This window comes from Ranitomeya variabilis, chromosome 8 (assembly GCF_051348905.1).
Source record: "Ranitomeya variabilis isolate aRanVar5 chromosome 8, aRanVar5.hap1, whole genome shotgun sequence".
NCBI lineage: Eukaryota > Metazoa > Chordata > Amphibia > Anura > Dendrobatidae > Ranitomeya > Ranitomeya variabilis.
The window spans coordinates 66,760,300-66,774,058 of NC_135239.1; positions in this window are offsets into that span (position 1 = coordinate 66,760,300).

A 13,759-nucleotide genomic window follows, 5' to 3' on the forward strand; every position below is an offset into this window, starting at 1 on the left:
GTGCAGGAAGGGGGAAAAGGTGAGCTGTGACACTGCCTACTGTGAATGGTGGATCCTGGTAATCCTGCTTGTTATGACGATTAGTTATGGTACGGACAGGTGCTTTCTCGGCATGGCTGCAGCTAAAACCCACCGTTCCACAATCCTCCTTGCTGTCTCCCATATACATGAATGGGAAGCATGAACGAAGCAGCCTGTCATGTCGGACACTGTCCAGACCAGGTCGTCTGACAGACAGCGGTAATTCCGCGTTTGACCACTGTTTGCTCATTGGCATTGGCTAGTTTTCGTCTGGCTGCTCCGGGGTTAATTTATCTGATCCTCGGATTGGAAGCTGGGCCATGCCCATTTCCTTTAAATGGTTCTCCTGATCTTTGGGCGTCGCCGATTATAGCTTCTGTCTTATCTGTAGTTATCTCGGTCCGGAGTGGAGAGCTGGTTGTTGGAGAATCGTTGCTGGTGGTGTATTTTCCTTTGTCTTATTTACTCCTTCCTATATTTGTATTTATTTTGGCCCTGCACCTTTATAGTGTATTCCTGATTGAATGCGGCGTGGTGTATATTTTCCTTTATCCTTGTTTGTTATAACTGTGGTTATTGGTCTATTGCATTCACTGGGTGGTGGGCGGTGGTGTTCAGTCTAGGGCTAAATCAGGAGTCAGGGTGAGGGTGGAGGCCTGAACATGCACACCTTCAGTGTAAACTTCAGGTAGAGGGTCAGACAGGGTTTCCCTAGTCTGAGGGAAATTGCAGGGGCCCGGGTTATTAGCTCTCGCCCTCCTTGTATCCCCGTGACACAGCCACCACGCCAAACTTCTGCATGAATATCTGCCATGTGAACTGGCCCTAATAATTATCCCGTATATTGTGTATAGGGGATAAGCATTAGGTTACTAGAATACCCTTTTAAGTCAGGCAACTGTACCTTATTGCAGACAGGCAGCAGTCAGTAGAGTTCAACTTAGTAGTTCTTAGTAGGTTGCAGCCAGGCAGTAGACAGAAATGACCTCCAACTTCCCACTGCACAAGCAGGGAAGGTGTTGTGAATTAGACTTTTTTGGCTCCCTCTTGTGGTCACTAGTGATATGACTCTGGGATTGTCTTTCCCTAGTTTGGCACCCACCTGGGTCGTTAGTCCAGGGGTGTTGCTATATAAACTTCCTGAATTCTCAGTCTGGTGCCTGGCATCGTTGTAATCAGTTCCTTTCTGTTTGCTCCTGTCTGCTGGTCGTGGTTCTTGCAAAATTAAGCTAGGTCCTGCTTCCTTGTTTTTTGGTTATTTGCATTGCTCTTATTTATTTGTCCAGCTTGTACTAAATGTGATTCCTGATTTTGCTGGAAGCTCTAGGGGGCTGGTATCCTCCCCCCGGGCCGTTAGACGGTTCGGGGGTTCTTGTATATCCAGCGTGGAAATTTTGATAGGGTTTTTGCTGACCGTATAAGTCATCTTACTATATTCTGCTATTAGTCAGTGGGCCTCTCTTTGCTAAATATCTAGTTCATTCTTACGTTTGTCTTTTCTTCTTACCTCACCGTTATTATTTGTTGGGGGCTTGTATCCAACTTTTGGGGTCTTTTCTCTGGAGGCAAGAAAGGTCTATCTTTTCCCTTCTAGGGTTAGTTAGTTCTCCGGCTGGCGCGAGACGTCTAGAACCAACGTAGGCACGTTCCCCGGCTGCTGCTATTTGTGGTGCTAGGATTAGTTATACGGTCAGCCCAGTTACCACTGTCCTATGAGCTGGTTTTTTGTGTTTGCAGACTTGGTAATTACTTCTGAGACCCTCTGCCATTGGGGTCATAACAGGAGGGGGCACAAGAAGAATAGAGGTTGGGTGGGCCAGCGGAGAGGGAAAATGGGAGATCAGCTGGGAGAATGTAAAGTCAGACAGACGAGTGGATGGGAGAGTGGGCGGGTGGGCGTACCTCATCACTTTTTGGCCCTCAACTCCTGAATATAATGTGCCACAAAAGCCCAAGGCGTGCTGGCAGCTTAGTAACAGGATGGGCTGGCAGCATCTTACATCACTGATGCCCAACAAAGCCAACCCCCTCTGCTAAGGCAATACAATGTAAGTAGCTGTGATTGTGAGTGACTGGGGCCCTGGGGCTTAATATAGCAAAGAAAAGTATTTAGCCCAGGTCCCAATGTGCCACACAGTCTGCCAGACCATTTATAAATTGCCCGGCTGTGCTGCCTCCGTGCAGGCTGAGCAATATATCTCACCCAGTCCAGACCTCCTTCTTTGCTTTTGCTCACGGGGCCCCATACACCAGTAATGGCAGTAATGCCCTGATGGCGGCCCTGGCACTGCTGGTAAGGAATTCAAAGCATTCAGATAAATAGATACAAATTGTAGTGTAGTCCCAATGCATTTATAGGTAAAACAGATCTCTTCCTCAGGGTCACCACAGGAAGAGGTTTGTTTGACCTATAAATGAGTTGGGAATAAGCTGTAATCTATTTCTGTTCATCCGAATCCTGTGAATTCCTTAACAGCAGTGGGGCACACCCGCATTGCTCCCTTTGGTATATTAGGACCGTATGTCCTTCTACTTGGCAAATTTTTCCTATCTGCCTAACAATGGCAGATCTGCCTATGACCACTTAACTCCTCCCATCCTGGGCTGGCCCCAATCGTTATCTCTGCCTGCAGCTAACCCTCTTTAGCAGAACACAAACCAGATAAAAGAACATTTTAAAATATGACAATGCGTTATATAACTATAAGATCTTCAAGGGGGTGTAAGCAGCATCATTATTCAATTACATTGGGGAAGAAAAATATAATGGTAACGTTACGTGTAGTTAGTACCTTAGTACAACAATGCAATACAGTTATCAGACTGAAGTTACTGTACAAAAAATACTGAGAATGGTCTACCTGGCTAAGTAGTATTAGCAGAAGGACATAGAAAAAACACTAGATGGCACTAAACCAATTTGGTTAGTGAGGAATGAAGCAAGTTGAATGTATCAGTACATGCTAGACAAGATAATGGTATGATCAATGAGAAATAAAATTGCAAAAAAATTTATTATTGGAAGAAAATAGAGTTAGTCACAATAACATAGATTTTTAAATGGATGTACAGTGTTGTAGGGGACTTAGCCCCTATTACAACCATACTAGCAATGTATATGGTATTGGTACAGTGCCTAAAATAACAGATTTTAATTAATATGTAAATTGGGAGGCTTCGGCACACCCTTGGCGTGGCAAAGAGGTTGGTGTACTGTTAGACCTGATCATTTGCATCTTGGGACCTTTCCTCCTCTCCTGATTTGACAGTGCTCGCTTCCCAGAGAGAGCAATGTCTGAATGTTGCTGGTATATGTGCATACACTGTGGCCATGTACATTCTCCTCGCTGTCTTCTTTCTTCTGATGCTGCTCGCTAGTCGTACATTAACATACCTGGAACTGCAGCAAGTGGCATCAGAAGAAAGGAGGCAGAGAGGAGAACGCATGACTGCACATACGCCAACAACATCCAGACTGCTCACGCTAAGAAGCGAGCACAGTCCATTAGAAGCAAGGGACGGGCCTAAATATGCAAATGAGAAGGAATGACAGTGCACCAAACTCTTCCTCACACCAGTGGAGCAACAAAACATCCTCATTTTCATATGAATTAAAGCTATTTTCCCAAGCACTGTATCTGTAACAGGTACAGTACTATTATGGTTGTTATAGAAGCTAAGTCCCCTACAACACTGAATAGCCCATTTAAAATACATTTTGGGGGGTGACGGACTCAGCGCTGTACGGTAAGATTTTTTCTTGCTGTGCTAGGGGTGATCTCACCCAGTTCAGGGGCATAGCTGGGAACGCAGCCTCATTGCCTGTGGTAACCTCAATGACGTCACTGCTAGTCACTGAGGCTGCGCTTGCAGCACCTCATTCCTCAGTGGTTCTCAGTCTGGATGGTCACAACTTGACACCGTCCAGGTTGAAAACTGTTTATCTCCAGATATGGATTATGGGGTGAGACAGAATGGCGGACAGGTGAGGGATATGGTTGTTTTTTATTTTTGTTTTATTACAGGAGACGAGGGCTTCAATGTAATGGGTGTTAAGTGAGTATAACTGTGTTTGTTATTTTTAAGTAAAAAAAGGAAAGGAAAAGTGTGTTTTTGTAGTTTTTATTATAAGTAAAGGACTTTATTCTGGCTGTGTGTATTATTTACAATATTACTGAAGGATTACTAATGGATAGGAGTCTTATATACGCCTCTCCATTATTAAGCCATCGGCTTGATATCCCTGGACAATACAAAAGTGACACCAACCCCACAAATAAGTCAGTGTTGTCTGGCTGGTTATCAAAAATACAGTGGAACCCCACATGATTTTTTTGGGTTGCCCATTTTAATACCCAGGAAAGGCTAAGTATACAACTGTGAGCTGATATTAATAGCCTATGAACCTTTATGGATATTGTCTCTTTCCCAGATTATTAATATCAGATTCCAGCTGCCAGCTTTTCCTCATCTGTTTATGAAAATTATAGGGGACTCCACTCCATTTTTTTAAAGATTTTTTTAATTTTAATATTTACCAGTACAGTAAAATACACACCCAAGATAAACTTAGTTTACAGCCCTCAGGCGTACCCGCAGCTGGAAACCTCAGTAACCTTAAAATGTCGTTTAAAGTTTCATATGAGATTTCCGGGCCTCACAGCTGCCAGAAGACCCAGTGACTGTGAATTCTGGTAACCTGAAAGGTTACTTGAATTCAAGCCACCGGGTCTCGAGGTAGCTCCAGTGCTGGACTGTTGAATGCCAGACTTGCGGCCGTTCATCAGTCCGGCATTGGCACTTGGAAAGCAAGAGACGCAGCTGCTATATACTCAGGTGACCTTACTGTTCTTGTTGACCATTAAAAAAATTATTGAAATAAATGCTTAATTTTCATAATCAGCAGAGGGAAAGCCAATGGCTGGGGGCTGATGTTAATTTTGTAGGAAAGAGACAATATTCATAAAGCATCCCAGGTGATTAATATCAGCACACAGCTGTATACTTAGCCTTTTCTGGTTATTAAAATGGTGCTGCTGAGCAGTGGTAGCACACGCTGCTCGGTGTCTCTGCTGAATGACAGGCTGTATAGTCACATCATGCAACAATGCAGCCTGCCATCTAGATGTAGCAGAGCTAGACCCATTGAGGGACAAATGGATTATTATCTTCTCGGTGGACAGGTATGGAATATTGTGATTTATTGTTTTAATTCTGTAACAAGAGACACTGGCTTCTGTGGACTGGGCAATGACGTGAGTATAGGTTAATTTGCATTCATTAAAGAAGTCTGTGTCATTTTTTCAATTAAAGGACTTTATTCTGGCTGTGAATTTATTTACAATATAACTATAGGATTAGTAATGGAGAGGTGTCTTATAGATGCCTCTCCATTACTAAGCTGTGGCTTGATATCACCGGACATTACATAGGTGACCTCAACTCCACAAATAAAAATCCCACTTGCCACTACCATAGGGCAAGTGGTAAGAGCCAGGCAAAGCACCAGAATTGGCACATCTAATAGATGCAGCTTTTCTGTGGCGGCTGCTATTTTTAGGTTGGGGAGGTCAATATCCATGGTCCTTACCAGCCTTGAAATACCAGCCCCCAGCTGTCAGCTTTGCTTGACTGTTTGTCAAAAATGAAGGGCATCATGCAATTTTTTAAAATTATTTATTTAACCCCTTAAGCCCCGAGGGTGGTTTGCACGTTAATGACCGGGCCAATTTTTACAATTCTGACCACTGTCCCTTTATGAGGTTATAACTCTGGAACGCTTCAACGGATCTTGGCGATTCTGACATTGTTTTCTCGTGACATATTGTACTTCATGATAGTGGTAAAATTTCTTCGATATAACTTGAGTTTATTTGTGAAAAAAATGAATATTTGGCAAAAATTTTGAAAATTTCGCAATTTTCCAACTTTTAATTTTTATGCCCTTAAATCACAGACATATGTCATGCAAAATACTTAATAAGTAACATTTCCCACATGTCTACTTTACATCAGCACAATTTTGGAACCAAAATTTTTTTTTGTGACGGAGTTATAAGGGTTAAAAGTTGACCAGCAATTTCTCATTTTTACAACACCATTTTTTTTTAGGGACCACATCTCATTTGAAGTCATTTTGACGGGTCTATATGATAGAAAATACCCAAGTGTGACACCATTCTAAAAACTGCACCCCTCAAGGTACTCAAAACCAATTTCAAGAAGTTTATTAACCCTTCAGGTGTTTCACAGGAATTTTTGGAATGTTTAAATAAAAATGAACATTTAACTTTTTTTCACACAAAATTTATTTCAGATCCAATTTGTTTTATTTTACCAAGGGTAACAGGAGAAAATAGACCCCCCAATTTGTTGTACAATTTGTCCTGAGTACGCTGATACCCCATATGTGGGGGTAATCCACTGTTTGGGCGCATGGCAGAGCTCGGAAGGAAAGGAGCGCCATTTGACTTTTCAATGCAAAATTGACTGGAATTGAGATGGGACGCCAAGTTGCATTTGGAGAGCCCCTGATGTGCCTAAACATTGAAACCCCCCACAAGTGACACCATTTTGGAAAGTAGACCCCCTAAGGAACTTATCTAGATGTGTGGTGAGCACTTTGACCCAACAAGTGCTTCACAGAAGTTTATAATGCAGAGCGGTAAAAATAAAAAATCATATTTTTTCACAAAAATGATCTTTTCGCCCCCAATTTTTTATTTTCCCAAGAGTAAGAGAAGAAATTGGACCTCAAACATTGTTGTGCAATTTGTCCTGAGTACGCTGATACCCCATATGTGGGTGTAAACCATTGTTTGGGCGCAGGGCAGAGCTCGGAAGGGAAGGAGCGCCATTTGACTTTTCAATGCAAAATTGACTGGAATTGAGATGGGACGCCATGTTGCATTTGGAGAGCCCCTGATGTGCTTAAACATTGAAACCCCCCACAAGTGACACCATTTTGGAAAGTAGACCCCCTAAGGAACTTATCTAGATGTGTGGTGAGCACTTTGACCCAACAAGTGCTTCACAGAAGTTTATAATGCAGAGCCGTAAAAATAAAAAAATCATATTTTTTCACAAAAATGATCTTTTCGCCCCTATGTTTTTATTTCCCCAAGGGTAAGAGAAGAAATTAGACCACAAAAGTTGTTGTGCAATTTGTCCTGAGTACGACGATACCCCATATGTGGGGGTAAACCACTGTTTGGGCGCATAGAAGAGCTCGGAAGGGAAGGAGCGCTATTTTACTTTTCAATGCAAAATTGACTGGAATTAAGATGGGATGCCATGTTGCGTTTGCAGAGCCCCTGATGTGCCTAAACATTGAAACCCCCCACAAGTGACACCATTTTGGAAAGTAGACCCCCTAAGGAACTTATCTAGATGTGTGGTGAGCACTTTGACCCAACAAGTGCTTCACAGAAGTTTATAATGCAGAGCCGTAAAAATAAAAATTCTTTTTTTTTTCACAAAAATGATTTTTAGCCCCCAGTTTTGTATTTTCACAAGGGTATCAGGATAAATTGGACCTCAAAAGTTGTTGTCCAATTTGTCCTGAGTATGCTGATACCCCATATGTGGGGGGGAACCACTGTTTGGGCGCATGACAGAGCTCAGAAGGGAAGGAGCGCCATTTGGAATGCAGACTTAAATGGATTGGTCTGCAGGCGTCACGTTGCATTTGCAGAGCCCCTGATGTACCCAAACAGTACAAACCCCCCACAAGTGACCCCATATTGGAAACTAGACCCCCAAAGGAACTTATCTAGATGTGTTGTGAGAACTTTGAACCCCCAAGTGTTTCACTACAGTTTATAACGCAGAGCCGTGAAAATAAAAATTCTTTTTTTTTTTCACAAAAATGATTTTTTAGCCCCCAGTTTTGTATTTTTACAAGGGTATCAGGATAAATTGGACCCCAAAAGTTGTTGTCCAATTTGTCCTGAGTATGCTGATACCCCATATGTGGGGGGAACCACTGTTTGGGCGCATGACAGAGCTCGGAAGGGAAGGAGTGCCATTTGGAATGCAGACTTAAATGGATTGGTCTGCAGGCGTCACGTTGCATTTGCAGAGCCCCTGATGTACCCAAATAGTACAAACCCCCCACAAGTGACCCCATATCGGAAACTAGACCCCCCAAGGAACTTATCTAGATGTGTTGTGAGAACTTTGAACCCCCAAGTGTTTCACTACAGTTTACAACGCAGAGCCGTGAAAATAAAAAATCTTTTTTTTCCCACAAAACTTATTTTTTGGCCTCCAGTTTTGTATTTTTCCAAGGGTAGCAGGAGAAATTGGACCCCAAAAGTTGTTGTACAATTTGTCCTGAGTACGCTGATACCCCATATGTGGGGGTAAACCACTGTTTGGGCGCATGGGAGAGCTCGGAAAGGAAGTAGCACCGTTTGACTTTTCAATGCAAAATTGACAGGAATTGAGATGGGACGCCATGTTGCGTTTGGAGAGCCACTGATGTGCCTAAACATTGAAACCCCCCACAAGTGACACCATTTTGGAAAGTAGACCCCCTAAGGAACTTATCTAGATGTGTTTTGAGCGCTTTGACCCACCAAGGGCTTCACAGAAGTTAATAATGCAGAGCCGTAAAAATAAAACAAAAATTTTTTCCCACAAAAATTATTTTTTTAGCCCCCAGTTTTGTATTTTCCCGAGGGTAGCAGGAGAAATTGGACCCCAAAATTTGTTGTCCAAGTTGTCCTGAGTGCGATGATACACCATATGTGGGGAGAACCACTGTTTGGGCGCATGGGAGGGCTCGGAAAGGAAGGAGCGCCATTTGGAATGCAGACTTAGATGGAATGGTCTGCAGGCGTCACATTGCGTTTGCAGAGCCCCTAATGTATCTAAACAGTAGAAACCCCCCACAAGTGACACCATGTTGGAAAGTAGACCGCCTAAGGAACTTATCTAGATGTTTGGTGAGCGCTTTGACCCACCAAGGGCTTCACAGAAGTTTATAATGCAGAGCCGTAAAAATAAAACTAAAAATTTTTCCCACATAAAATATTTTTCAGCCCCTGGTTTTGTATTTTCCCGAGGGTAACAGGAGAAATTGGACCCCAAAAGTTGTTGTCCAATTTGTCCTGAGTGCGCTGATACCACATATGTGGGGGGAACCACCGTTTGGATGCATGGGAGGGCTCGGAAGGGAAGGAGCGCCATTTGGAATGCAGACTTAGATGGAATGGTCTGCAGGCGTCACATTGCGTTTGCAGAGCCCCTAATGTACCTAAACAGTAGAAGCCCCACACAAGTGACCCCATTTTGGAAACTAGACCCCCCAAGGAACTTATCTAGATGTGTTGTAAGAACTTTGAACCCCCAAGTGTTTCACTACAGTTTATAACGCAGAGCCGTGAAAATAAAAAATCTTTGTTTTTCCCACAAAAATTATTTTTTAGCCCCCAGTTTTGTATTTTCCCAGGGGTAACAGGAGAAATTGGACCCCAAAGGTTGTTGTCCTATTTGTCCTGAGTACGCTGATACCCCATATGTTGGGGTAAACCCCTGTTTGGGCACACGGGAGAGCTCGGAAGGGAAGGAGCACTGTTTTACTTTTTCAACGCAGAATTGGCTGGAATTGAGATCGGACGCCATGTTGCGTTTGGAGAGCCCCTGATGTGCCGAAACAGTGGAAACCCCCCAATTATAACTGAAACCCTAATCCAAACACACCCCTAACCCTAATCCCAACAGTAACCCTAACCACACCTCTAACCCTGACACACCCCTAACCCTAATCCCAACCCTATTCCCAACCGTAAATGTAATCCAAACCCTAACCCTAACTTTAGCCCCAACCCTAACTGTAGCCTTAACCCTAGCCCCAACCCTAGCCCTAATGGGAAAATGGAAATAAATACTTTTTTTTTATTTTTCCCTAACTAAGGGGGTGATGAAGGGGGGTTTGATTTACTTTTATAGCGAGTTTTTTAGCGGATTTTTATGATTGGCAGCCGTCACACACTGAAAGACGCTTTTTATTGCAAAAAATATTTTTTGCGTTACCATATTTTGAGAGCTATAATTTTTCCATATTTGAGTCCACAGAGTCATGTGAGATCTTGTTTTTTGCGGGACGAGTTGACGTTTTTATTGGTAACATTTTTGGGCACGTCACATTTTTTGATCGCTTTTTATTCCGATTTTTGTGAGGCAGAATGACCAAAAACCAGCTATTCATGAATTTCTTTTGGGGGAGGCGTTTATACCGTTCCGCGTTTGGTAAAATTGATAAAGCAGTTTTATTCTTCGGGTCAGTACGCTTACAGCGATACCGCATTTATCTCATTTTTTTATGTTTTGGCGCTTTTATACGATAAAAACTATTTTATTGAAAAAATAATTATTTTTGCATCGCTTAATTCTCAGGACTATAACTTTTTTATTTTTTTGCTGATCATGCTGTATGGCGGCTCGTTATTTGCGGGACAAGATGACGCTTTCAGCGGTACCATGGTCATTTATATCAGTCTTTTTGATCGCGTGTTATTCCACTTTTTGTTCGGCGGTATGATAATAAACCGTTGTTTTTTGCCTCGTTTTTTTTTTTTTTTTCTTACGGTGTTTACTGAAGGGGTTAACTAGTGGGCCAGTTTTATAGGTCGGGTCGTTACGGACGCGGCGATACTAAATATGTGTACTTTTATTGTTTTTTTTTATATATTTAGATAAAGAAATGTATTTATGGGAATAATATTTATTTTTTTTTTTTCATTATTTTGGAATATTTTTTTTTATTTTTTTTTACACATTTGGAAATTTTTTTTTTAACTTTTTTACTTTGCCCCAGGGGGGGACAATACAGATCGGTGATCTGTCAGTTTGCATAGCACTCTGACAGATCACCGATCTGAGAGAAGTGCAGGCTGCTTCACAGTGCCTGCTCTGAGCAGGCGTCTGTGAAGCCACCTCCCTCCCTGCAGGACCCGGATCCGCGGCCATCTTGGATCCGGGTCTGGAGCAGGCAGGGAGGGAGGTAAGACCCTCGCAGCAACGCGATCACATCGCGTTGCTGCGGGGGGCTCAGGGAAGCCCGCAGGGAGCCCCCTCCCTGCGCGATGCTTCCCTGCACCGCCGGCACATCGCGATCATGTTTGATCGCGGTGTGCCGGGGGTTAATGTGCCGGGGGCGGTCCGTGACCGCTCCTGGCACATAGTGCCGGATGTCAGCTGCGATATGCAGCTGACACCCGGCCACGATCGGCCGCGCTCCCCCCGTGAGCGCGGCCGATCGCGTATGACGTACTATCCCGTCACCGGGAATTAAGTCCCAGGTCACCTTGACGGGATAGTACGTCATACGGGATTAAGGGGTTAAATAATAAAAAAAAAAACAGCTTGGGACCCCTCTATTCTTGATAACCAGCCTTGCTAACGCTGACAGATGAGGGTTGCAGCCTGCAGCTGTCAGTTTTGCCTGCCTGGTAATTAAAAATACAGAGCTATGATTTGCAGCAATTGTTGGGGGACCCAGCGGTTGGACCCCCAGCTATCATGAAGTTATCCTGTATCCTTCCAAACTTGTAAATACTCCTTTAAGTCATGTGTTAATACAGGAAGGTGTTAAGTGCACTGTGTGACCTCACATTCAGTGTTGTAGATGTCCTTCATAGTTCTTAAATCTCAGCTCAGCATATTTTTATGTGGCTGTTTTTATTCATTGTTTGCTTCACCACATCAAAGTGAATGTGACCAGGCAGCAATTACAGGTATTTCCAGAACTCAGTAAAGCACAGTGTGCCTCCTGATAAATCCCTTCAGAACATGACCCTTTTTATATTGTTTATTTATTTTTTTAATTTTTTTTTCTTCAAAACATTTACAAACATACAATATTTTATTTATCATACTATGTAGAATCATTTCAAAACTTTTTCAACCATTAATGTCCCTGATAATTCTGTATAATTCAATTGAAAAACAAATGAATGCAAGGTCCCAGAGTCTGGAGGAAGAGTGGAGAGGCCACAATCCAAGCTGCTTGTGGTCCAGTGTGAATTTTCCACAATCAGTGATGGCTTGGGGAGCCATGTCATCTGCTGGTGTAGGTCCACTGTGTTTTATCAAGACCAAAGTCAGCGCAGCCATCTACCAGGAAATTTTAGAGCACTTCATGATTCCCTCTGCTAACAAGCATTTTGGAGATGGAAATTTCATTCTCCAACAGGACTTGGCACCTGTCCACACTGCCAAAAGTACCAATACCTGGTTTAGAAACAACAGTATCATTGTGCTTAATTGGCAGCAAACTCACCTGACCTTAACCCCATAGAGAATCCATTCGGTACTGTAAAGAGGAAGACTACAGACATCAGAACCCACAATGCAGATGAGCTGAAGGCTGCTATCAAAGCAACCTGGGCTTCCATAACACCTCAGCAATGCCACAGGCTAATCGCCTCCATGCCACTGCGCATTGATTCTGTAATTGATGCCAAAGAAGCCCCGACGATATATTGAGTGTATTTACGGATTATACATTTCAGTAGGCCACCATTTTGGATATTAAAATCATTTTTTCAAGCTGGTGTTATAAATTATTCTAATTTACTGAGATAATGACTTTGGGGTTTTCATTGGCTGTAAGCCACAATCATCAACATTAACAGAAATAAACACTTGAAATACATCACTCTGTAATGACTCTAATATAGGAGTTTCACTTTTTGTATTGAAGAACTGAAATAAATTAACTTTCTGATGATATTCTAATTTTTTGAGCTACACCTGTATACCATATAAACTAGAGTATAAGCCGAGATTTTCAGCCCAAATTTTGGGGCTGAAATTGCCCCTCTCGGCTTATACTCGAGTCATGATCGGTGGTGGGGTCGGCGGGTGAGGGGGAGAGAGGACTGTCGCATACTCACCTAGTCCCAGCGCTCCTGGTGCTCCCCCTGCCCGTCCCACGGTCTTCGGTGCCGCAGCTCTTCCCCTGTTCAGCAGTCACGTGGGACCGATCATTAAAGTTATGAATATGGACTCCACTCCCATAGGGGTGGAGCTGCATATTCATTCCTCTAATGACGGTAACGGTGACCGCTGACAGAGGAAGAGGCTGCGGCACCCGGAGACCAGCTGTCCGGGATAAGGAGCCAGGGACGCCGGGAGCAGGTAAGTATGTCATAGTTACCTGTCCGCGTTCCACACGCCGGGCGCCGCTCTGTCTTCCACATCCTCTTGCTCTGACTTTTCAGGTCAGAGGGCGCGATGACGTACTAATCATCGTCATCGTGACGTCACCGAGGGTCCTGGAAGGGCTGATTCTTAGGAAGGAAGGCTGCCGGAACGAAGCCGAGGGTGAGTATATTCCTATTAGGTATATACTCACCCTCGGACACGCCCTGCTTCTTTCCGGCAGCCTTCCTTCCTAAGAATTAGCCCTTCCAGGACCCTCGGTGACGTCACGGTGACGTCGCGGCTTGTGATTGGTCGCGCGAGCGGTCACATGGGCGACCAATCACAAGTCGCGACGTCACCGCGACGTCACCGCAAGGTCCTGGAAGGCTGATTCTAAGGAAGGAAGGTTCCCGCTTAGTACCAGGGCGCGTCAGATGGTAAGTATAGCGATATTTTTTATTTTAATTCTTTATTTTACACTTAAATCTGAATTCCGATACCAATTCCCGATATCTTAAACATATTGGGAATCGGTATCGGAATTCCGATTCCAGATTCAGAAGATCGCCGACTTCATGGCCGACCC